The following is a 25,806-nucleotide window of genomic DNA, read 5'->3' as shown; positions in this document are numbered from 1 at the left end:
AAACCCTAAATGTTGCTGGAATGCACATATTTCTTTGTGAACTGTGTAGGGATTCGAGAGATTTGAGTGTTTTAGAGTTCTTTTTGAGGCTGTGGGAATTTCCTAAAGGAAATATATTGTAGCTTTACAAATTTGAAGGTGAGAATTCTTCCAGTATGTCAAGTTCACCACAGATTTCAGTTGGCATTAATTCTTCATAAACGAAGTGAAAAGCGCACGATAGGAAATAATTTCTACCTAAAATTGTTTACCCCCAGATCAGTGCAATCAAATTCCTAGCTTACAAGTTAAAAATTAGCATTTAATGTGCCACTTAGTTTTTCAAAGCAACACATGCAGGTTTAAAAACAGGGCCCCCGTTAACATCAATAGTTGGCATATAGCAAACTTCACAAGCATTTGATTCCACATATAGCCTTAAGGGCATATTGCTTTTTTTTTTTTTTTTTTAGCATGTAAATGTTATTTATAATAAATGTCTTCTGAAAGACGTTTTAAAAAATAACAGGAGGATTGAGTATTTCTGTCACTTGTATTTGCATATTCTTTTCAAACGTACGTATTCCTTTCCCCTCCAGTAAATATATGGGTATGTCTAATTTAAGTCTTCCCTGTGTCCTCATACTGGATTACATGCTCCTAGAACACCCTGCATTCTTATTTTAATATTTCTATATACTTATTCTTTTCCCCACTAGACATCAAGACCCTTAAGCATGGGGACTGAGTCTTATACCTGAACCTAGCACAGTGGCCCCCAATGGGAGGCAGTAAGCAGCTACTGTTTATTGCAGGATGAGCCAAACCTGATTGGATAGTGAAGCAAAGACTGTGGCTGCACTATCCTTAAATGTATGTTAAGGTCACAATTTGGCAGCACAGTAATAAAACTATAGAATTCAAGGTGGTAGCAGGACATTCCAACAGTATTGCTGGAGCACAGAACACACCTGTTCTCTGTGTTGAAGTAACACCTGCAGGGGCAGCTTAAACAGAACTAAACGGAGGAGAAATATTTGCTCTGACACCCTTCACACATGTTTATACCTCTTTGGTAAGACGTTTGTAAATAAGTGTAGTTATGTGAAGGGACTATTTCTGTGCGTTTTAACTTGATTATTTGGAACATAAATTCCCAAATCATGGAACTGCACAACAGGAAAAAAGGGTTTTATGTTCTCTTTACCTAGATCATCCCTTTTCCAGCTGCACAGAAAATCATGAGGCTGTTCCATGCAGGCCAATGCCTTCCTTCAATAACAGGCCACTCAGATTGGTTGTGCAGGGTCCTTAAATTCCTCATCTTCCTCTTTGGGATTCTAGAAGTACCTCTGTTGTGATTCATTCCTTACCCACTTATATTAGCTTACTGTAGCTGCTGTAACAAATTACCACAAATTTGATGTTTGTGTTAAAATAACTATACACACACACACACACACACACGTGTATATATACATTTTTTTGGCCTATTCTGAAGGCAACAGGTTCAAAAACAATCTTTCTGGGCTAAAGCTAAGGTGTTGCAGGGCTGGTTCCTTCTGGAGCCTTTACAGGAGAATCCGTTTCATTGGCTTCTATAACTTCTAAATGCCACCTGCATTCCCAGGCCTGGGACACTCCTTCCAATCCCTCCAATATCAGGACTCTGTCTTCACATCTCTTACTCTCTTCTCTAATACGCTGGCCTCCCACTTATAAGGACCCTTGTCACTACACTTAGGCCCTCCTGGAGATGACCCAGCATGATCTCACCATCTCAAGATCTTTAACTTAATCACATTTGCAAAGTCTCTATTTGCATATAAGGGGACATTCATAGGTTCTTCCAGGGATTAGGAAGGGGCTATCTTTGAAGAGATATTATTTGGCCTACTACACCATTTCTTCAGAAACAAAACAAAATGAAACACTCCTCACTAAAAATGACCAAACACTATCAGTTCCACTAAGACATTCCTCTAATGGTGGCGACCACCTTGAGAACGCAGACCTGCCCCTAAGAGTTTCCTCAATTATTTATCCATACTACACTTCATCTTAAGTGAACACTAAGATAAAGTTAAGTAAATTATTACAATGTCAGAATTATAGTAGAATAACTGCAAGCAAATGACCAAAGTCAAGTACAAGGATAGTGAAAGTACCGATTCTTGTCATGGGCATAATCCACCTGGCTGGCTGAGTTGTGCTTCTCCTGTGTCAGCTCTGCACTGATTCCACCCATATTCCAAGAAAGAGCTGTTTGCAGCCGGCAAGTTTAAGAAGAAAGACTCTTTCTTTTTCTGATTTTCAAACACTTATATGGTTTCCCCAACTCAGGAAAATCTCATGAATTATGAATTGTAATTAATCTCTTCTAATTATGGAGAATAATTTAATTACCAGGAATTTACCTACAACTATTTTTGTGCCAGTCACTGCCCAGGACTTTTTATAGCCAGCCTTCCAGAGTCATTCTCTGGGCAGTGACTCTCCCAAAAAGGTTCTTTCCCTTTTCTGCTTCTCTTGAAATGACAAGCCCCTCCCTAGCAATCTTGAAGGCAAATGCTCTTCTCCGTTATTGCACATTTCTTTTGCAGATTACTGCTGGTCAAGGAAAATATTCTCATTTTATTTAATATACATGAAAAGCATTTTGTCTACGGTAGATTTATCCAGCCAACCATCAATTCATTCCATAATAACAGGTATCACTTATCCAGGGTTTTCACTGTGACGCGCAGTGAGCTATGCACTGTTTTTACATTATCTGTCTTAACAGACATCTATCAAGGAAGAATTTTGTGAATGGTTTGATGATTGGTCCTGTAGTAGACATAGGAACTAGTAGCATGCAATCTAGTATAAGAACTCTGTCATTAGACAAATTTAAATAACACTTCAGCTGAGGTTTGTGCATCCACAAAAGAAGGAGTAGATTATACATGAGGAAGTAAAAGTGATGTTTATAGATAGAGTGGCATTTGAGAAGAAAGAGACATTGGAGAATCAGGGAAAGTTCAAAACACTATGCACATAAAAGTGAAGAGGAGTGATCATCACATCTGCCTGATGGGTCTGGAACATGCTGTTGTTTGGTAGTTGAGAGCCAGCAAATATGGTAAATATGCATAATTAGGTATAGATATAATAAGCAAGTATTTCTGTGCATCTTAACTTGATTAATCTAAAGGCAAATTCCATATCAGAAGAATTGCATGATATAGAAGCAAAGTTGATGTTCTCATTACCTATATCATCTGGGTTCTCCAACCATCTGCTGAAATCCTATCTTCTCCTTAAGGACTTTTTTTGTTTTAAACCATTTCTTGATTTTTTACATCTGAGTTTCTCTTGCTTTGAATATTGATGGCAATTTGTAGGCACTTCTCTTATACTTTTTGCTTGGTTAGAACTCTCTTTATACATATTTCTGTCTGTCATGCAATAGTCTCTAACCTCCCTGAGGATACTGCCTTATCACCTTTATCTTTTCCACTGATAGAACCTACTACGTGGCCTTGTTTACACTAGAAAAAAATTAATATATTGGAAATAAGTATTGCCAGAAATCAAAGAACAAGGAGAAAATATTTCAAGGGCAGATTGGACTTACAAGGGAAAAACAAGTCCATGTCTACGTAAAACACAGCGATTTTTGCTTTTTCCTCTCTATGAAAGTGCAGGCTACACATCCCCACCCATATTTTTGTCAAGTACAAAATTTAAGAGTCTCCATCTCCTTCACATGCTCAAGAAGTCCCAAACAATGAATCTGCTGTCTACAAAGAGAAAAACAAAGCGTGCTCAATATGTATCCGTCCTTTTCTCTGGGCTCTGACCTCTGATTTCAGAGATTGAGCCTTGAGAAACAGTGATACCTCTACTCCCTTATAGTTCCACTCCAGCTAGCTGTTGCAGTGAATGCAGGCAACGTTTTCTCTTCATATTTGGGTAGCATTTTAATTGAATCAGACCTATTTAGTATTTTGTTTGGCACTGTTTTTTTGTTTGTTTGTTTGTTTGTTTGTTTGTTTTTCTATTTTTAAGAGACAGGGTCTTGCTCTGTCTCCCAGGCTTGAGTACAGTGACACCACCATAGCTCACTGTAGCACAGTAACTCTGAACTCCTGGATTCAAGCAATCCTTCCACCTCAGCCTCCCAAGTAGCTGGGACTACACGCACATGCCACCACGCTCGGCTAATCATCATTATTATTAGTAGTAGTATTTTGTAGGGACAGAATCTCACTATGTTGCCCAGGCTTGTCTTGAACTCCTGGCATCAAGTGATCCTCCCAACTTGGCCTTCCAAAACTCTGGGATTACAGGCCTCAACCACCACACCTTACCTATCTGGCACTTTTAAAGATGGAATTGCCCCTGGTAATGAGACATTTCTTCTCATAGCTCAGCTGCCGGCTGTGCAGAATGTGAAAGTGCTTTGCAAACTGTCAAGTGCCATGGAGCCCTTTTAGTGTACACCCCAGTGTGCCCTGGCTCCAGATCTGCTGCTCCTCAGGTGCACTAAATATACCCTACTCAGGGCAGGCTGCTTCACTCTTTCTCAGGTCTAGTCTCGGGGGCATAGTGTCAGAAAGTTCTCTATCTAAGCGATGGCCATCTCCCACTATCCCATCCATAAAGACTCTCCGTCTTATATTTATTTTCTACACTGCACTCATTATGGATTGACTGATAGAACACTTTCTGTCTCTCCCCACCAGCCTTTCTTTAGTCATTCTCATTTGTCAGATTTGTTTGATAAATGTTGAATGGTATATGAATAAATAATTTATGCTTTTTTTTTCTATTTTTGCACATTTGGTGTCTACATTTTGGAACAAAGATTCTATTTCATTATTATCCATGGTTACCAAACGTATAAATATGAGGATTTGACTCTTAAAACTTTGTTGGAAAATGTCTTCTGCATTAAGAGAGGTTGCCAAGGTAGACCGATTAAGAGTTTCTTTTCCAGACCCAACTGGTTGGTCATCTAAGCCCAATTCAATCCTTCACTATTTGTGTTACTTTTGACGAGTTATTTAACCTACCTATGCCTCAGTTCCTTCTTCCACTGAATAAGAACTATGATTAAAAAATAATACTACCTCATGAGATTGCTATGAGGAAGAAATGACTTAAAGCATAAACACCACAGAACAAGACGGGGCCAATTGCAAGCACTCCATAAATATTATTATGGGTTTAATGTTTTAAAAAGAATATACAGTTAAGCTCTTAATGAATATTACAAGTATTACATAGCTGACAACTAATTTCTTTTTGGAAAATACATAATATTTAAATTGTTAAAAGGTTAACAGGGCATTTTATCTCAGATTATACACATTTTTCATTCTTGGAGTCAAGGAAATCCAGGCTTCATTGAAGTTTATATAGAGGTCAGTATAAAAAGCTCCTTTTGAAGCTTATAAAATCATACAACCCTTTAGATATAAAACCAGAAATAAAATATTTGACATAGACTCTACATAATGACTTCTATCTGCTAATTTATTTAACTAAAAGCATCCATGGGGAGCCAGGTGTGTTGATATTAAGCTTTACATGGAAGTAATATGGAAATGCCAATTAGAATCTAACAAAATCACACATTGCTTTATTTCAGCTGGGCCACAGCCGGAATTGAATCTATAAGTTATAATTAAGGTAAATATATAAAAATATCAATATGCACGCTTGTGCGTGCGCGCGCGCACACACACACACGTATATATCTCCAAAACTCTGTGGTTTCTCTTTACAGGGAAAAGAAAATGTGAATAATATAGAGGAAAAATTTACTTCCTTAAGGGGAAGAATTATATGAATTTCATTAAAGAAACAAAGACAGGTTTATAATAAGATAAAATGAACATTGTGTGTATGGCAATGTTGCTAGAACTAAAGCACAAACATGATGCACTTTACTTCCTACAAGATCACTTGTTCTGATTCTCCATGTAACTACTGGTATTTGGTGAGGTATATGTGTTGGAGCTAAAATATATTGGGCTTTAATAACAATTTTAAAAATCAATGAACAGGAAATCATTTATCTTGTGAACATTTCCAAATTAAGATCCCCTTGGAAGTTCTCTGACAATTATTACTATTTAATTTAAGAAGTACTCTTTATTTTTAAACAGGTTAATTAAACAGTTCAAAGCTGTTTGAATAATTTTTCCTGCTGCACACTGCAGTACAATATTTTTCTTGAGTTTGTCCAAGGCAGAAAATGAAGACATGGAAGATATTTTTCTATATTACTGATGGTTCTTATATCCATTCTTTTTATAGAGTTTTTATGGATTTATTTAAATATGAATATATAGAGTGAATGTAATTATAGAAAATTAGTATATTTGTTTCTTTGTCTAGCACTCTTTTCTTTTACCTAAAATTCTCCAATTAGAGGAAGCTCAGATGGTTTGATAAATAAATACCTTTTAATATTTAAGAATTTAATCTTAATGGTATAATAAGTAGAAAAAATATGTGTGATGAGTTGTGCCTCCTTTTTTAGCATTGTATTTTCAAGTAATGTTAGAAAATATTACATATTGGGAAACAGAATTTCTTGAACAAAAGTCATTGGAAAATTGTACTAACAAGGAAACTCTGGCTATATGTGGCTCGAGCTGGGTTCTGAGAAGGTTATTCCAACAATGCAAACTTTATGGTAAATAAACACTGAACATAAGGAAATACTTAGTTTAACTTCAACTCTGAATCTAATTTTATGAATGCCCTGCTTGAATTTGTCTCTTTTCTCTCTAACTTTACTAACCTAGTCTTTTTGGCGCTGGTCACATGCACGAAATTGGCCCACCAAGTGGCTGACTGGAGAGCTTCCTTGAATATCACCACTGTCTCTACATGTTGAGACTCAGCCAGCTTTGCTCTTTTGTGACTTCAGGATGCTATTAGCCAACCCAATATTCTTGCACAAACCAAAAGGCACTTTCCTGGGATGGATGCAGACTTTTAGTCTTAAGCCTCAGTGAGCACAGAGAAGATTATATTTCAGCACTACTAGCCCCGTAGTACAAAAGTCCTTATACTGTGCACAAGCTGTACATACATATTAATAGCCCAGCGTAATTCATAACTTATATTTGGTGGACATAGTCAGAGTCCAGGTATTGGGAACTTGATTTCATTATAAAACTATTTTAATAAACTGACATAACCACTTAATCACACATTCATTGAAATAATATCAAACCACCTGCTTAAAATGAGTAGTGCTTTTTTTATTTCAATATTCAATATATTTGGGGGTACAAGTGCGATTTTGTTACATGAATATATTGTATAGTGGTGAGGTCTGAGCTTTTAGTGTGCCCATCACCCAAATAGTGCACATTGTACCCAACAGGTAATTTTTCACCCTTCACCTCTTGTCACCCTCCCACCTTTGGAGTTTTTAATGTCTATTATTCCAATCAGCATGAGCATGCTTACCCATAGTTTATCTTCCACTTATAAGTGAGAATATGTGGTATTTGATTCTCCATTTCTGAGTTACTTCACTTAGGATAATGGCTTCCAGGTCCATCCAAGTTGCTGTAAAAGACATTATTACATTCCTTCTTATAGCTGAGTAATATTTCATGATGTGTGTGTGTGTACCTGAATGTGTATATATCACATTTTCTTTATCCTCTAATCAGTTGGTGGATACTTAGGTTGACTTCATATCTTTACTTTTGTGAATTGTGCTGCAATAAACATACCAGTGCAGGCATTTTTTTCATATAATGACTTCTTTTCCTTCTGGTAGACACCTAGTAGTGGGATTGCTGAATCAAATGGTAGATCTACTTTTAGTTCTTTAAGAAATCTCCATATTGTTTTCCATAAAGGTTGTACTAATTTATATTCCCACCAAAAGTGCATAAGCATTCCCTTTTCACCACATCTGTGCTAACATCGATTGTGTTTTTAAAGAATCGTCATTCTTACTGGGGTCAGAGGATATTTCATTGTGGTTTTAATTTGCTTTTCTCAGATGATTAGTGATGCTGAGCATTTTTTCATGGTTTTTGGTCATTTATATATCTTCTTTTGAAAAACATAGGTTTATATTATTTGCCCACTTTTTAATGGAGTTATTTGTGTTTTTTTTTTTTTTTCTTTCCAGAGTTGTTTCTCTCATTCTATGGATTTTTTATTTACTCTGCTCATTATTTATTTGGCTGTGCAGAAGCTTTACAATTTAATTAAGCCTCATTTGTTTATTTTTATTGTTGCTTTTGTTTTTGGGGTAACATCTCCTGCTCATAGATTGGAATAATCAATATTATTAAAATGTCCATACTGCTTCCAAAAATCTACAGATTCAATTCAATTCTTATCAAAATACCAATGCCATTTTTCACAGAATTAGAAAAAAATGTCCTAAAATTCATATGGCGCCAAAAAGGAGCCCAGGATAACCAAAGAAATACTAAGAAAAAGGAATAAAACTAGAGACATCACATTATCTGAATTCAAATTTTATTTAACAAAGCTATAACAATCAAAACATCACAGTAATGTTATGAAAGTAGACACATAGATTAATGGAATAGAACAGAGAACTCAGAAATAAAGCCATATGCCTACAACCAACTGATCTTTGACAAAGAGGATAAAAACATACACTGGAGGAAGGGTACCATATTCAATAAATGATGTTGGGAAAATTGGATAGCAATATACAGAAAAATTAAACTGGATCCCTATTTCTGACCATATATAAAAATTAACTCAAGACATATTAAAGACTTAAATGTAAGACCTGAAACCATAAACAATTCTAGAAAGCTTGGAAAATAGGTGTTTTTAAAGTATTTACATTATAGAATTTCCTCCAGAAAAGATAATCTCTTGTACATTTTTTCCTTACATTATCCTTAAATTGCATTTATTTATTGTGAATTTAAGTGATATTGTATCTGAAAACTTTATAAATCACAAGGTTGTTCATATGTGGACTCTTGTTAATACCAGCTTACCATGACATGAAAGAGTGAAAATAAACCGCAGTATTGTATCTAATGGTTAGTAGAATGGGCTTTAGATATAGACAACTTGGTTTAAAATCCTTGCTCTGTGTTAGCTACAGCTAATCAACCTTTCTAAGCCTCAATTTCTTCATTAGTAAAAATAGGATAATAAGATCGCCTGGCTCTCAGGTTTTTTTATGCAGAATAAATGAGATGGTTCATGCAACAGGCATAGGTTAGTGTTTGATACATGATAACTACTCAATAATTTGAGGTGATATTATTAAGATTGAAGCAATATTAGATAATATTATTTAAAAAGTGACCTCATTTGCATCCTGAAATAGAATGAATAGCTTACCTAATTTTAATAATTACTTGCTCTTTTCTATTGAAAAATTAAAGGAGACTATTAGAACCTAGGATAGTTCTCAAAGGAGGTGAAATTACTGTTCTCTTCCTTTTGTCCTCCTCCCTGGGAGCCCTCAGTAATGTCAACTATTCCAACCGGTGTCAAAGACACTAAGTTGGACTTTTCATCATCTGTCTAGACTGAATCTTCTCATTGTATAGCAAACTGCTCTTTACATGAATTTATCCATAAGCTAATGAAAGAAATTTCTAGGCCATTCTAAATCAGTGTAAAGATTTATCTACTTATTTTCTTTTTTTACTTCATGAAAGAAGATGCTTAATTGATAAAAGATCTCTCAGTAATAGGAATACTGGATTTAAACGTGTCTCTTTCTTCAAGCAGTTAATCCATACTGAGCTAATTCTTACCGTTATGGAAGGAAAAAAAGCACAGGAAAGAGGAGTAGCATTTCACATTACCTCCAGTACTCTGTTAAAAAAAAAAAAAAAAAAAAAAAACACACACACACAGCAAAACAGCTTTGTCTAGGAAGCCAGGGAATTAATAATTAGCATGCTATGTATGCAGAAGTTCATGATGATTTCACTAAAAAAAACAACAACAACAAAAAAAACTTTCTTTTCCTACTTATCTCAATATAGTTATGAATCTCTTTTCTGCTAATAGTACTACAAATATTTTTCTTAGAATATAGTTTTTATGACTCCAGTACTGCCTCTGTTTCACAAATTAGAAAATAGGAGCTCTGATTGTATTTATATCTGAGCCAACCTGTTTTTTTCACATGCAAAAATTCTAGATTGAAAATAGTTTGTTAATAAATGTTAATCTAAAGTCTTCCTGGTATTATAGAGAAATACTATGAAAAATACTGTTAACATATTAAACCAATTTTCTTTATTCTTGTGGTTTCTGATATTGATTCCCATGCATTATGAGGTTCTTCAGGGCTTCTCCACTATAAGGGTCTTAAACTTGAAGAAAAAGGCAAAGTAATATAAATTTAACAACTCCATCCATAGCAATCTGATTCTATATTTAAAGGATGGATACGTGCCATTTGAATTTGAATCACCAACTCCAGGGCATGATGTTTATGTTTTGGCAAACCAGAATGTGAGCAAATACACTCACTGTCAGCATGAACACAACGTGGCTCTGTTTGTACACAGGTTGCAGAAGACTGAAGCTTCTACCTTCAAGGAATTCATCTAAATCCAAAATAAATAAATAAATAAATAAAACACATCATTTCGATTAAAACTCAAAAGTTCAAAGTCTTGGATTTGAGGGGACAAGACATTTTGCAAGAACCCAGGACAATACTTGAATTATTGTGAGAAGAATTTCAAATCTTTAATTCACATTTAAAAAAAAAATAAAATAAAATAGGTACTTAAGAGAATGTGCAGTTATTACATACATACATATTTTATATGCATAAAATAATTACATCTTTTTTCAGTATTTATAGTGGTGCTTTTACTTGCATACATTTTTAAGTTTCAAAAATCTTTCCTAAGTAGATCTAATTGGTCTCGTATTAACTATGTGGTATGCCCAATGCAAGTCTTATTATTTCCAGTGTTCATAAAATTTTTCTACTACTGACTTCACTTTTTTATGAAGTTTTAATTTCTATTTGCATCCTCACCTTGATTCCTCAAACCATCCTTTGCTTTTCCTACCTGCTCCACTTGGATCAGGACTTTCAAATGAGCTCTGCTACATTTTGCTACATGCATTTTGCTATACAACCATGCATGTCATTATGCTACTCACAGTTGACTCATAGGGCGGGGACCCAGAGCTAGGTGAGTGCCCTGCCCCTATCCCAACTTATCTACCTGGGGAGACGGTACCAGGTTTCAGTACACATGGATTGGGTGAGCTAGGCTCTGTCACTCAGCCTTTCTGTGTATCCATTTCTTATCTGAAAATTTTTGAATCAGAGAAAAATAATCATCTCATAGCTATCACAAATTTCAAAATGCTATGATTCCATAAAAGATATAAGGCTACACAGTGAATATATGAGCAGAGACTAGAGCCAAGGTCTCTAGATTCCTATTTATCTTCTTTTTACCACTTTTTTCTTGGCATTTGACACTGAGCAAATTAATGGCACAGACGTGGAGTCCAGTAGCATTGAAAAGAGTCACTCATCCAAAACTCTTGTGGCACCATCCAGAGCTCAGGGTAAATGAAACCAAACCCATGAAAGCAGCTGAGAGTGACAGAGATGGGACAAGTTTGGAATTTATTCTCTGTCCATTCCTGGATGGGAAGGTGACATATAATAAAAATGATGGGCATTATCTGCAGCCATAGCTATGCTGTTCTAATCCTCCTCTTATTTATGTTTTTGTAATGTCTATTACTGTATCCTGTCCCGACAGTTGTCAACAATCTATTGTTACAGAGCTTTTGTTATCAAATAAAATCAGTTTTGTAAACACTCACATATACATTTAACATATACATTGTTAAAAACTCACATCATATACACAGACTCACACACAGGGTCACAGTTGCATTCTCACACACATGCTCACATACACATTCATAGGCACATACACACAGGCTCACACACACACAATACACACACACACACTCATGTACAAGGTTCACACTAACACTCATACTTGCTCACACATGTGCGCACACTCACATGCACATACACACACATTCACACACACAGGCTCACACTCACACATGTAGAGCTATTGAGCACAGTGCTATAGGTGACACATATGAAAATGTCTTTTCTTTGTAAACTAAGGAGAGGAATTCTGTGTATATTGATGTCCTGATCTAGCTTGGCATTAAAAATTGTAAAAGCTCTAAAAAGAAATATGTTCCATTTTATAAATAAATGCCTCTCTGTTCTGAACCACTAACAAATATTTTGTCTTTTAATAGCTTCAGGTAGGATGTAAATATTTGATGAACTCTATCAGTTCATAACATATTTGTTAAATACAAACTCTGCATCCTATTTAGAATCAAAGAAGAAATGTTTGTGCCATCAAGTTTTTGAGTAGAATGTGCACTATAACTCTCCACGTATTTAAACTGCTTATCAAAGTTTGCCAAACTCTGCACCTGAACTCCTGAATTGAGATCTCCTCTCATTCTCTTATTCTTTGGTATTTTAAAAATAATTCTGTCAGCTGATACAGATTCCTAGCTATATCTTTCCAGAAGATGTTGGAGCAAAGCAAAAGTGAATATTTTTTCCCATCTTTTAGATTTTTTTTTTCTAAATGTGTGAAAAACCTTGTCTCCATGAAACAGTTTTCAAAAAAGAAAGGGGGAAAAAAAAACAGTTGGCAAAAAATATATAAACAACTCGTTGTTAAAAAGATTTCAGGGTAAAAATAAAATCGCGAGGTCTGTTTAATTTTTTTAGAAGTCACTGATTAGTTTTTGGTGAAGTATACATCTTTTTAGGAGTACAATCTAACTAAAATTCCATTGAGGCAGAGGAGGCCTTTCCAATTCTCTATTTTTCATTATATCAGAATATCTCTGCCTCCATATGTTAAAATTGTAATCATAATCTACACAAAAAACATAATTTAAAGATGTATTCATTCTGATCGCAAATAGATATTCAACATATGAAATGGTGAATATCCATGTTCCACCACCATCTAGATGTAGAAAATGATGCAATTGTCATTAAGGGTGCATTGATTGAGAAAAATTAGGACTCTGTTAGGACAGAAGAAAAATTAGGTGATTGTGGTTGGACAGGCCTTCAATAGCATCCACTGTCACAATCAGCCGTCTTTTTCGTGCAAGCTTCTCTGGTTTTGGTGGGCAGACCCAAGATTTTTTTTCTAACCATCATTTTCCAGCACCGGACACAGTGCCAAGCAGCAGGGAGGGAAGAGGCCCTGAGTGAGCAAAGCTGAAGGGTAGTGTGATCGTCTCTCAAGTTAGTGAGGAACTGATGTAAAAATTTTAAAAAGTGAGTGTTAAGAAACCAAAAATAACACAACCCCATTGGGGAATGATTGGACTGGGGCAGAGGGGAAGACACGGAATGAGCAGAGCTCCTCACATTCTGTGTTAGGGGAGAGTGGCACCGTAACTGAGAAAGAGGACGGAGTCAGGGAAGCAGGGTGCCTGGGCAGGAGGGAGTTCTGAGGGAGGCGGTAGGTCCAGCTCTGGCTGAAACAGGTAAGGGGTAGGGAGTGCATTTCTCATGCAAACAGCCAACATCATCCAGGATAAACAGAAACACGGCCTAAGGGGGTAAGAAGTCAAGGAAAGGTAAATTGAGACCAGATTGAAAGACAGGAGGAGACAGTGAAAATCCAACATTTTTTAAAAAAATTTTTTTGTATGCAGAGTGAGCAACAATGAAAGGTTTTAAAGCACCACAGTGATAATGTAGAAAATTTTTGTAAATTAACCAGGCAACTGTGTGCAAAATCACATGGTATGTTAAGAAAATAATTATTTGTTCCCTACTATGTTCCAGATACTGCACTAAGCCCATGAATTAATAGTGAATAACACAACAGAGGAGGAAATCTAGAGATAAGTGTGCCAGTGAGAAGTCTAGTGTGAAAGTGGAGGTTTAAATAAAAAGGACTTGATTTGGGGTTGTATTAGTAAACAAGAGGAGAATGGTTTCATTGGCATTGTTTTGTCTTTTTTGTTTTAGCGTTTTGTTTTAGAAAAGTAAACATAATGTGACAAATGATTAAAAACAGGAAGTCCGAGTGAGAGGATCATAAACGATAGACCTGGGATTTTAAAGACTAGATCTTGGCCGGGCGCGGTGGCTCACGCCTGTAATCCTAGCACTCTGGGAGGCCGAGGTGGGCGGATCATTTGAGCTCAGGAGTTCGAGACCAGCCTGAGCAAGAGCGAGACCCCATCTCTACTAAAAATAGAAAGAAATTATATGGACAGCTAAAAATATATATAGAAAAAATTAGCCGGGCATGGTGGCGCATGCTTGTAGTCCCAGCTACTCGGGAGGCTGAGACAGGAGGATCGCTTGAGCTCAGGAGTTTGAGGTTGCTGTGAGCTAGGCTGACGCCACGGCACTCACTCTAGCCTGGGCAACAGAGTGAGACTCTGTCTCAAAAAAAAAAAAAAAAGACTAGATCTTGTGCAAATTATAGTAGCATCAACAAAACTGGGTCAATGGGGAGGGAGCCTTTTGCCATGGGGAATAAATAGAGTTACCATTTTACTTTATTAACTGGAAAACTCTGGATATACTCTCACAAAGCAAAACTTCTACTTATATTTTTACAGGTTATTCTTTAGTATGTCCTTGAAATTTTATCTATCAGAATTCATCTAAAGGATGAAACTTTGAGATCCTCTGTAAATTTTTATTCTTATATTACTTTAATGAGATCAATACAGCTAGCTGGACAGGAGAGGTGGCATATAGGTGGGTGGCTGTGTGGGTAGGTTGCACACATGGGTGCAGATTTTCTATGTTATTGTAAAAAACACAGCCCACTCTTAACCTAAACATTGATCTGAAACTAATTGGATTCTATTTACAATTAAATGTAAGTTCATACTGGATCACATGACTGCATTACACACACACACACACACACACACACACCCTGAAAGCATCAAAATGATGCATCATCATCAATTTAGAGCAGGTCATGTGTCTAAATACATGAGTCTATAAAACTCTCAAACCTGTACAAACTAGTTATGTAGACTTCCCTGGGCCTTTGCTTTTTCATCTTCAAAATGAGGAGGTTGGGCCACATGATTTCTTAAGGACCTTTCCGTTTTTATTGATGTGTCTGATTATGAATTAAAAGGACTTGCAGGGAAAATAATTAATTTACTCTCCCTGGTAAAACAGAAATATGTTTTATAGGCTCTTTCCCCATCTCACCGACCTCACTAGAAAAAAATTAGTCTATGCTATGTAGAAATCATCACCTTTTGATAAGTATTTTTGCCCATTTTGTCAGTACAATGTTCTAGGCTATCCCCTGTAATGGACTATAGATCCAGGAAGCGCAGGGGAAGTGACCTGTTAAAACACCGTATTACTATGAGATATGGAAGGAGAGAAAGGGAGCAAAACATTCCCCATCGATTTAGTGTATAGGGTGTGTGTGTGTGTGTGTGTGTGTGTGTGTGGTTGTCTGTATTGGGGGTCAGAGATTGACCTTTTATAATCAATAAAATTATAATTTCTTCTTTAACTTGAAATATTTAGTGTCTATATTATCATATCATTACTTATCCAGTTATCTGCAAGGAGTTCCTAGTCTTTTGAGATTTAGATAAACTTAAACCACTCACTACCCTAATTCATGGAAAAAGTCACTTGCCCAGCTCAAGAATTATATAACTTCTCAGAAGTTTATATATACAAGGTAACATCTGCCTCCAAGTTTCTCTCCAGCTCTTTTCTTCCCTTGCATCTTCCCGAGCACAGAATTGAAACTTAGCCTCTTTTCCTACAATTGCTCAAAGACAGAAGAACAAATGAATCCTTTGCAATTTATTTTGAAATATAATGCCTAATCCATTATAAAAGCATTTGCATGAAATGTTCTATACAGGTCACAGGTAGGTGTAGCAGAATTCACTCTTCTTAAAAGGTCATTGGCTCGTCCTCCACAGAGACATTTTTTCTGGCCACTTGACTCTATAGATTCCAGTTTCCCACCATATTGCTAACCCACTTTTTCCCCACTTTTTTTTCATCTCCTCATTTCTGTTCAAAATAGCTATCTCTGTTGTCTCCCTCGAGCCCTTAAATTTAGAATCATCCTTTCCAAATTCTAAGTGGTTGAATTCCCTAAACAAAGACAGCTTCTTCCCAACTTTAACTTGGGCAGGACTATCAAAATAATATATTGCAGAAGTACATGTGAGTGTGTGCCTGTGTGTATATAAACCTTAATTCATATTCAATCAAGTTTCAGTATATTCTGAACTCTATGGAAAACATGTCATCCTATTAAAAGGTACCCATAACTATGGCTCTCATGATATGTCACGATAAGCAGTTTTTACTGTAGTTGCTCTCATGCCCTGACCCCTACCACCATTTAGGTAAAAGAGCAAAGCCAGTCTGCACTATGACCCACTTCCTCTTGTTTTAAGCTTTGGTCCCATAATTTACCTGGCGGGAGGGGAACCTTGTGGACAGCTGTGCTGGCAGATGAACTTGCCAGGAAAAAGCTGCTGGTGCTTTTGTAGGATTGTCTTTTGCTTTCCTCTTTATGTGTATGGAATATGCAAAATTTCAAAGACTAAGCAGTGATCATTTATGTCACTATGATTCTTTACCAGTACATGTATTCAATCGTGTGGCAGCTTTTCAAGAATGGCCTTGTCAATTGTGCATGAGTGCATGAAGTGAGTGCATGTTCACGCCTTGCCCTGCACTTATCACTTGAAGTTTGAACTAATTAAGGAACAAATGATCTAAGCTTAAGAGGACAGGGCATGAGGTTCTATTGGTGCTTTAAAACTACTAGACAGTACTTTATGGTATGTTTTGTAAACAAAACATAACACAAAACATTATCTTTTCCAATAAAGTATTCTCAACAGATCTCTCCACCCATGGTATTCATTGCCCTTTCTGTCTTCCTGATTTCCCTTTTTATGTCTAACTATTTAAAGAGATAAACATTGTTAATGTTATTAATACAAAGGTGTAGAACATGAGATCTCAAATTACTACAGACCACTGAGGAGCTGGCACAGTTAATCTTAAAACTGTACCTTAAATTAATTTAATTAAGCCATTACTTATACTACCTAGTCTTTTAACTTTTAGATTCTAGAAATAACATAGCAAAAATATTTTGTGTATTTCATAAACTCACTACAGTTTGCATCACAAGCTGATGCAGTGTAACTTAAAGGGTAGGATGATTCCAGTCAGCCAGTTATTTCATAAATCCCAGAAGTTTTACATAATCCAGGTCATAAGGAAATCTAACTGAAGTTTTATGTTGATGTCTGATTACAAAAAGACCTGAGCTCTGAACTTAAAAGTAAAAGTTGAATATATCTTGAATTTCACCTTGGGCCTAATTACGTAATGGATTTGCTCCTTTCTTGGAAACTGTTCCTGTTGCTTTGAATCTATACCAGTTCCATCTTTTCTTGTTCTCAATTTGGATAGATGTATCAATGTACCTTAATCTAAGGAAACAAATAGAAGAGAAATCTATGCTTTTTTCCTATATAAATCCGGCATTGTCATAGACTTTAAATTAAAAAAAATAATAAATGAACACATTCTTGGCAATTATGACAAAGATGGTGGATGCTGAAATATTATTTATAGAAACATACGATGTAGATGGATCGTCCTATAGCAAAGGAAATACTTATGTGTGTCTTTGTGACACATGCTCGTCCTTCAAGTGACTCAGAGTCTGTTCCCAGATTTGGTTTTGACAGTTATCTTGGGCTCATGCAGAGAATCCCTCTTTTTCCTCTAAAGCAGTTTAGAGGAACTTAAACTTTGGCAAGCTGTACTGCTCTGGTTAAACATAAGACTGGTAATAAAGGCAATACACTTTGTTCTAAGTTGAGGGAACTGAAGGATTTGCAGCAGTAGCTTTGGAAGTCCTGAAAGTTTAAAAGCATTGAAGCTACTTGAAAATGGTGCATCTGGATCCCATCCAGACTTGTAACTAATAACACAGTCCTGGCAACACCTCTCGCGCCTCCTGCTTATTATCAGCTGTGACAAACACCCAGAACTTCCTAGGAGAACAATGACATTTTTTTTTTGTTTGTTTCATCACATGATGAAAGAGCAATATTGGCACACTTTTTATCTGTGACTCAGACATACAGTCTCAGAGCAGTTATAGGGAAAGGCATTTCATGGGGATGGTAAAGTTTCCTCCACCACCAGTGGGAGCTCTTTACTTAATTGTTTTTCAGAGTGAACCCATCCTAGAACAAATTCCAGTTTGATGGCCATCCCGGCAGTGAAGGAGTAGAATGTGTCAAACTCACAGAAGTGTGTTTGTTTGCATATGTGTATGTGGTTACCTGTGTGTGTGTGTGTGTGTGTGTTTGTGTGCGAGTGCCCTTATGGGATTTTTAAAGTGTTTTTGAAAAGCCAGGGCAAAAATTTAGAAAGGAATGCTAATATCAACAAAAAGAAAGAGGAGCAATAATAATTATATTATAAAGCTAACAACAGAATCCCTCAAGCTCTCCCCTCAACCGTGGAAACTGAGTCCTTGCAGATTAAAGCCCCACGAGGCCTCGTGGCTATTCTGCAGCTTGGGGCACCTGCCTCTCATATACCCTCTAACTTTTATCTTTTCTTCTATTCTAGTTTACATAGTTTGGAAAAATCCTCCCTACTCAAATCATATACAAATACCAGAATTCAGTGCTTTTTAACATGGCAGGGTTATTGTTCTTTGCTGAATCTTTTTACTTAAAAGAACAGTAAGGAAAATATAGGATTTTAAAACACAGAAATAGAGACAAAAGAAGATGAACGTAGAGATTAATATGGGGAATATTTTAAATGTCCGACTATTGTAGTTGAAATTATACACGGACACCATCGGCTGTGTTGCATTTGGCTCAAGTCGTGTGAAGATTGCGTTGCAGGGACTCATATTCCTTCTCTGAGGTGGTGCTGGGTGTGTGCGCAGGGGATTGGACGTATTGGAAGAGACCGTATTGTTTTCAGTGGGGGTAGAGGTGGGGCAATTTATGAATCTTCCAACCAACCTTATAAAGACTCTCCCATGAAATACAAAGTTTATTCAATTAAAAACAAACTATGATTAATAAACAGCAAAGAGCAGTTTCCAAAGTGGGAGTGGATAAGGCCAGAGGCCAAATGGTTAATAAAATAAACCCAATCTCCCCTCTGAACAGAATGGATTCTTGTCTATGTACTAATTTGTCCCATTCACAGAGTTGGCCTTTTCTTCTTGTTCAGCCTCTCAGTTTTAGCAAGAGAAGAGAGGACGATAAAAATAGAGGTTATAAAACATGTCCAGCTGCTATCATGAGTGAGGCAGTGGTGCCTCCAAAGGCCCTCTCAGCAAAAACCCTGAAAAAGTAATGAGAAGGTATTAGAAAAGTAATGAGAAAAAATTAGAGATTTTGATATGGCCTTATGATGCAATACAGCTAGTAGCTCATTAAATACAGATATTCTTGATGGAATGCAAAAATTCAAAAATGTAAGAGGAGATCAGCAAGCACATTCCCCAAACCCTTGTTTTCTTACCCAGGATTTAGATTTCTGTTAGAGAAAGGGGAGAGCTCTGGGGACTTGGAAGATGAGCATAGAACAAATTGAATGTGAGCAAGAAAATCTAGAATCCACATTTATTTATTTGAATTCTAATTACTATACTAATAAATACCAAGGACAACCTTTATTATGATCATTTTAATAATTTTTTTCAAGTACTGTTTATATTCCCTTAAAAAAAACTTTAGAAGATATTAAAATCATATATATTTTTTCAATATTAAAGGGGAAAGAAATTGTTTCATTTAGACAGGAGGTTGCAGGACAATATCAGGAAAGGACACTTACAAGATAAACAGATAAGGTAAGTACTGCACATAGGAGGCTCCAACTCTCTGCTCTAGGCAGCATTCTAAGATGTCCCCCAAATTTTAGTCCTGGGGTTGTTCCATCAAACACTAATCTAGGTGCTGCTGTGAAGGGATCTTGTAGATGTAATTAAGGTCCCAAGTGAGTTAACCCCAAGATATGGAGAATACTTGAGTGCGCATGGTTCCATCAGGTGGGCCCTTGGCAAGCACAGAGATTTCTCAGGGTGGTAGCAGAGGTCAGAGAGATTCCCCGTGTGGGAGAGACTGGATGAGAGGGATCCACCTGCTGTCACGGTGTGACAGGCCCACGTAGTAGGGAATGAGCACTATCTGTAGGGACTCAGAGCAGCCCCTGCCTGGCAGTAGCAAGGAAAAGGGGATCTTAGTCCTACAGTTTCCAGAAACTGAGTTTTGCCAGTAACAGGGATCAGCTTGGAAGAAAACTTGGAACTCAGGGTGAAAGCGCAGCTGACCTCTTGATTTCAGCTTCGTGAGAACCTCTGCAAAGAACCCAGCTACACCCCCATACTCTAAGTTCATGGTAACTGGATGTAACAGCAACAGAGAGCCGATCTACCCTCATTACTGAAACTAAAGAGAGAGGAGGAAGGGAGGAAGAGGAAGCAAGCAGGCAACGTCATGCTGCTACTTCTTCCACCACGAAAGAGGCATGCTCTTTCTCCAATTCCTAATATGCCCGGCAGCTCAGATCCAAATCCCTGGGTACCAGTAATACCTAAGACATCGCTCAGAACCTCTCACAGAGGTTTATATTAGATTGAGACTCCACCTCCACACTGGAATGGCATTGGTAATTTCTAAGTTAACAGTTTTCTTTCATTTATTAGCTTCATTTTTTATCTACTTCAATTTCTAAAGGGAAAGCTAAATTCTTGTGAAATATCACTTCTATTTTTTTAAATGATATATTCCAAGTTCCAAATAGTTGAGCTATGGAACACAAAGTGCTGGCCCATTGGAAATTCCCATGTAAGTGTGTGTGTGTGTGTGTGTGTGTGTGTGTATGTGTGTGTGTGTTTCTCAAATAACCTTCCTTGTAATTTGCTAACATTTCTACTTGAGGATGAGTAATATGGAGAGCTATAAATGTATTAAATATCATAGGATTAAAAAAATCATTCTATCATGATTTTTGTTCAACTTTGGGAATCCGTGAAGCAATTTTTAGAGTAACTATTGAACAATGCCTCACAAAGAAAACCTAATAATCTCTGCCCCACACCTATAAAGTAAATAAATAATCTCATTAGTACGATAATGAAAACAAGTTAGGGAATTTCCCAAGAACACATAAAGCCAAACTTTATCCTAGTATATGTCTGCTATGATCAACAGTTCCCCGTATGCCAAATATAGCCAGGGTGTGTCTCAAATCTTTGACACAGATAATGAAAGAAAGCTTGAGTGGTACAAAAATTAGTTTTTTTGTTTACTTCTTTCCCCACCTGGGCATTGTTTCTGCCCATATTTTAATTTTTTTCCAGCCTATAACCAGAATCTAGTTATTATGAAGTAAATTAAAAAGACATTTTCTTGTTATATTTCCTTGTCAATAGTATATCTGTGTTGGCAGAGAGTCTAAAGTCAAAACACTTATGGGAGCAGCAGGAACCTAACTTAAAAATTATGTAAAGAAGTGGATAGAGTGAGACTCCGCTGTGTGAGCTCTCTGCCTGCCGAGCACTTTAAATTTTCCTATCTTTCTATTTTTTTATGATCTAAAAATACTCAGAACAGATCAACTAAGACTGAAAATAAAGAAATAAGCATGGGGGAAATGAAACTAGATTTTGAAAAATATTTATCTTAAGAAGAAAAGGAAAATTAAAGAACATTTTAATCAAAAATTCAACAGTTTTTCTGGTCATTATTAACGGGGTATGCAGTGAATTTTTATAAAGCAGCCTGATAAATTGGTGTGTAACTAATGATTATAGAAAAATGAAACATTTCAAGCCTTCTTCACCCACCTCTTTATCCTGAGTTATATATTTTAGAAACTTCTTCAGAAATGCCTATACAAATTATTCCTGATATACTCAAAACCATAGACAGAGATAAACTTAGTAAGCTGGAAGGGTCTGTGTGTATTTATCTACCTCTGGATTACCCCATTAAGCTCTAAGCTTTCCAAATATTTAATTTCTGTTACTCAAAACAAAATGGATTCATCTTAAAAGAAAAGAAAAACCAAAAACAAAGAAACCTCCAAGAAGAAGTGTCATTTCTGCAGATAGTAACTACTTTAAATGATAAAGGAGGTGATTGGAGGTCTGTGGGGATCTTTTCAGAGTTTGGTGAAATTGCCTTTGGACTTTGTTTTGTTGAGTTGGTTAGTGTTCCTTACTCTTATGTAACAATTGGGGAGTCATTTAAAATATATCCTAGCTAATTGAGAACCCTCATCCTCCCTTAATAGCATATTAAATAGATCCTTAAAATTCTTTGGAAAATTCCACCAAGATTTCACCTATTTGATGCATATTTGAAAAAAGAAATTAGTACATTTTATTATTAAATCTTTAGGTAGGCGGTAGGTATAATTTCCCAAAAATGCCTAACTGACTCCCACAGAGGAGCTTCTGTAATGAAAAAAGGGTGACTCAACCTATGGGTGAACTGTTCTTTTTCATTTTATGATCAAGTGTGAACACAGAAGACTTTAATTTGGATAAGGTTCAGTAAACAAAGGTGGCTAAAACCAAGTCTTGTTTAGAAAAGTCTTTGTATCATTTCTTGACCACATGAAATGACTAGAATTTAAATTTCAATTTGGTATGTTATAAAAGCACTATTGTTATATTTATTTGGAATTACAAATGATCTAGTGCAATCTGGGAGTGGACAGAAGAGAACCACCACTTACTTATCACTGTCTCTATGCCGTGCTTGATACTACCCAGATTATATATATTTTTTACAACCTTTATTCTCACAGCAATAAGCTGTTGTTACTATTTGGGAAGTCACGGGGAGGAATCAACATAGTACTGGCAAATAAATAAGTTAAACTGTAAAAACTATATAAAATATTTTTCTATTAGAAACATGCCAAATATCACCTGCTTCAATATAAAGCAGGGACCATTCTCCTGTCTGGCTACCCCTCCAGAAGTACCCACATGGTAGACATTTAGGTTTTAGCCCTTTAAAATAAAATAACCAGATAGTCTGTTTTCTTTGGGACTAATTCATCTTTTAGTGTTTTATTTCCCTTTTTTATGAGAAATTTCTCCTTGTTTTCAAAATGTAGGAATACATATTCTTATTCTTTCTCTGTCATCACTTAATCCTAACAAGTATCTCTGAGTATCTGTCCAGTTTCTCTGGTCAGCTGACTCACGTCTCAGACTTAGCCCTGGGTGTGAGCTTATCCCTAGCAACATTTATCTCTGCTCTTTTAGATTTCATTTTTGGCATTACTTCATCAACAAAGGGGCCTAAGTGTTATTCAGACTCTTGATAATCCATAATATTGCCAAATGCACTCATAAGTTAACAAGTGAGAGGTCTTTATAAAAACTTTTTTCTCATATGATATAAACTTACCTCTAAAGTAGTTAGAAGAATGATTTTTTTGGAGATGTAGTAGATTAAGATGATATTACTACATAGACTATTTCGTTTATAGTTAATTTTTATGCACAAACCACTGCCTTACATTTGAAATTTTTCCAACAACAACTGACTCAGATTTGCCAAAGGTTGCTAAGTAAAGATAAAGGTATTCTTGACTATAGGCCCAACATTATGTCAACTCTTCCTTCTGGCAATCTGCAAGAGCCCGTGTTGAGCAAGTTTAGGACTTGGCTCAGGATTTCTGTTCCATAGATATTGGCTTATTTTGGTGACTTTCTATTCTCCATGTCAATATTTTGCAAGCCTGTGGTTTTACCTTAGTAAGTGAATAAATATGTCAACCTTTTATTTCTACAATGAAAGATGTTCAGGTGAATAGGTAAAAGGTGTGCCATAAATTGTGAAATGAAAAATGAATACTATGTGAAGGGGAACTGGAGTCTTTGATAATTGTTACGTAAAATACAAAGTGTTTTGTTATTGGCTCAATTACATATTGAAATGAAAAGAATGCAAAATAATATGGTTTTTCCAATTATTTGTTATAATAAAAGGAAGTCATACAAAACAGCCTCACATGAGGCAGGAATCTCCTCTCCCCTTAGTCCCCAAGGCTGTTTCTCCCTCCCCTCACATTCTAAGTACTACTCATTCTTTCCTACCACAGAATATTCAACCCTCTCCTTCTCTCACATGGGTAATTCTTTATTCTTCCCAACTGCCCTGCAGGTCTAAGCTTCTCCCCTCACACCTTGCTCAGGACACAGGACACACTTAGCCACTCTCCGCCAGTGGGCTGCAGGGCACCAGACCCAGGCTGTCTGCCCCAGGCCCATATGCCTCACATCCTTCCCCCAGCATTGATCCTCTATCACTTAGAAGCAAAGTGGGACATGGGGCCTGTAATTTCATTCTCACCCCTTTCCTGAACTTCATTCTGAGGGTTAAGATAGTGAGTCCTATCTCACTTACCAGCTGGTATTGGAGTTTTAGTCACTTTAGTCCCCACCCTACCAATGTCATCTCCCTCTGAGTACCTTCAGCTTTTCAGTTTGCACTTTAAAATGTTGGTTTTTAATTTTAAGGAAAGCTTAGGTCTTGTATATCCCAATGCAAGAGCAAAAATTAACCCTAGAGACAACCAAACTCAGAAACCCCAGTGACTCAAGACAAACAGAAAGTGCTTTCTCATTGGATCACGTTTAATCGGTATGGGGCCAGTGGGAGGTGCAGAAGCAGGGGAGCTTCTACTCCATGGAGACAGGTCTCAGTGGAGGGAAATTTGCCTTCTCCAGTACGTGGCTTGTCCTGGGCTTTGACAACCATTCTGCTATATGTTGTGGGGTACAGACAAAGTGGGGGGTTGCAAGGGACATTTTTATGGGCTAGGCTTTGAAGTGGTTTGTATCAGTCACATGGCCATGCTTAATGACAAGGGAGGCAAGAAAATTTAGTCTATCTCTGTGCCCAGGAGGAAAAGGAAAATGGTATAGTGAGAAATTGACCAATTTCAAATGCACATATATTATCTGTCACACCAAGAATATTTTTATTGCCTTTGCTATGAGTTTTGGTGCCTACTTGGAATGCTTGCCCCTATGCAGAAACAAAACAAAAGAAAACAAAAGATAATATGAATATTTATTCTCAATTATTATTCATTTTTTTCCTTCTAGATAAATATATATGAAAAGCTTCTTTACTCTCTGAAAAGATTAAAAGGTAATGATGAGCACAGGAAGAAATAAGAAATCAAATTGTGTTGATATAGTAAAATATCATCCCAGTATTTATATATGCACATATAACTTTTAACTCTTCGGTAGTTTTGCTTCCAATTAAATATATTGCTAGATTTCCGACCTCTTGCCATGTGCTAGCACTGCACTAAGCACCGTATATGAAGTATTTGATTTATTTCTTACCCATTCCTAGAAAATTGGCACAATTATTACTCCCATTTTTCTGAGTGAATGAAATGTCCTACCCAAGGTCCAGTAATCGTCTACTCAGTTTGGTTCCCTGAAAATGTCATTGTATCTATGATGGAGCCCTTAGTGTAAGAATGTTTTGCTTTATAGAATCAACACATGGCTATATTTCATAAGGAAAATCATATTTTACATGCATTAATGAAGCTGGCTTTTTAAAGATAGCTCAGTGTAAAAATTTTCGTAAGTCAAATTTTTGTCTTTAAGTGTTATTTTTCACATAAATTAAGCAAATGTTTATTTTAGGGTACCTACTTTCAACTCAATTGTACAAATA

Source organism: Eulemur rufifrons, chromosome 4 (genome assembly GCF_041146395.1).
Source record: "Eulemur rufifrons isolate Redbay chromosome 4, OSU_ERuf_1, whole genome shotgun sequence".
NCBI classification, from domain to species: Eukaryota; Metazoa; Chordata; class Mammalia; order Primates; family Lemuridae; genus Eulemur; species Eulemur rufifrons.
Note: the sequence above shows the minus strand (reverse complement) of the source record.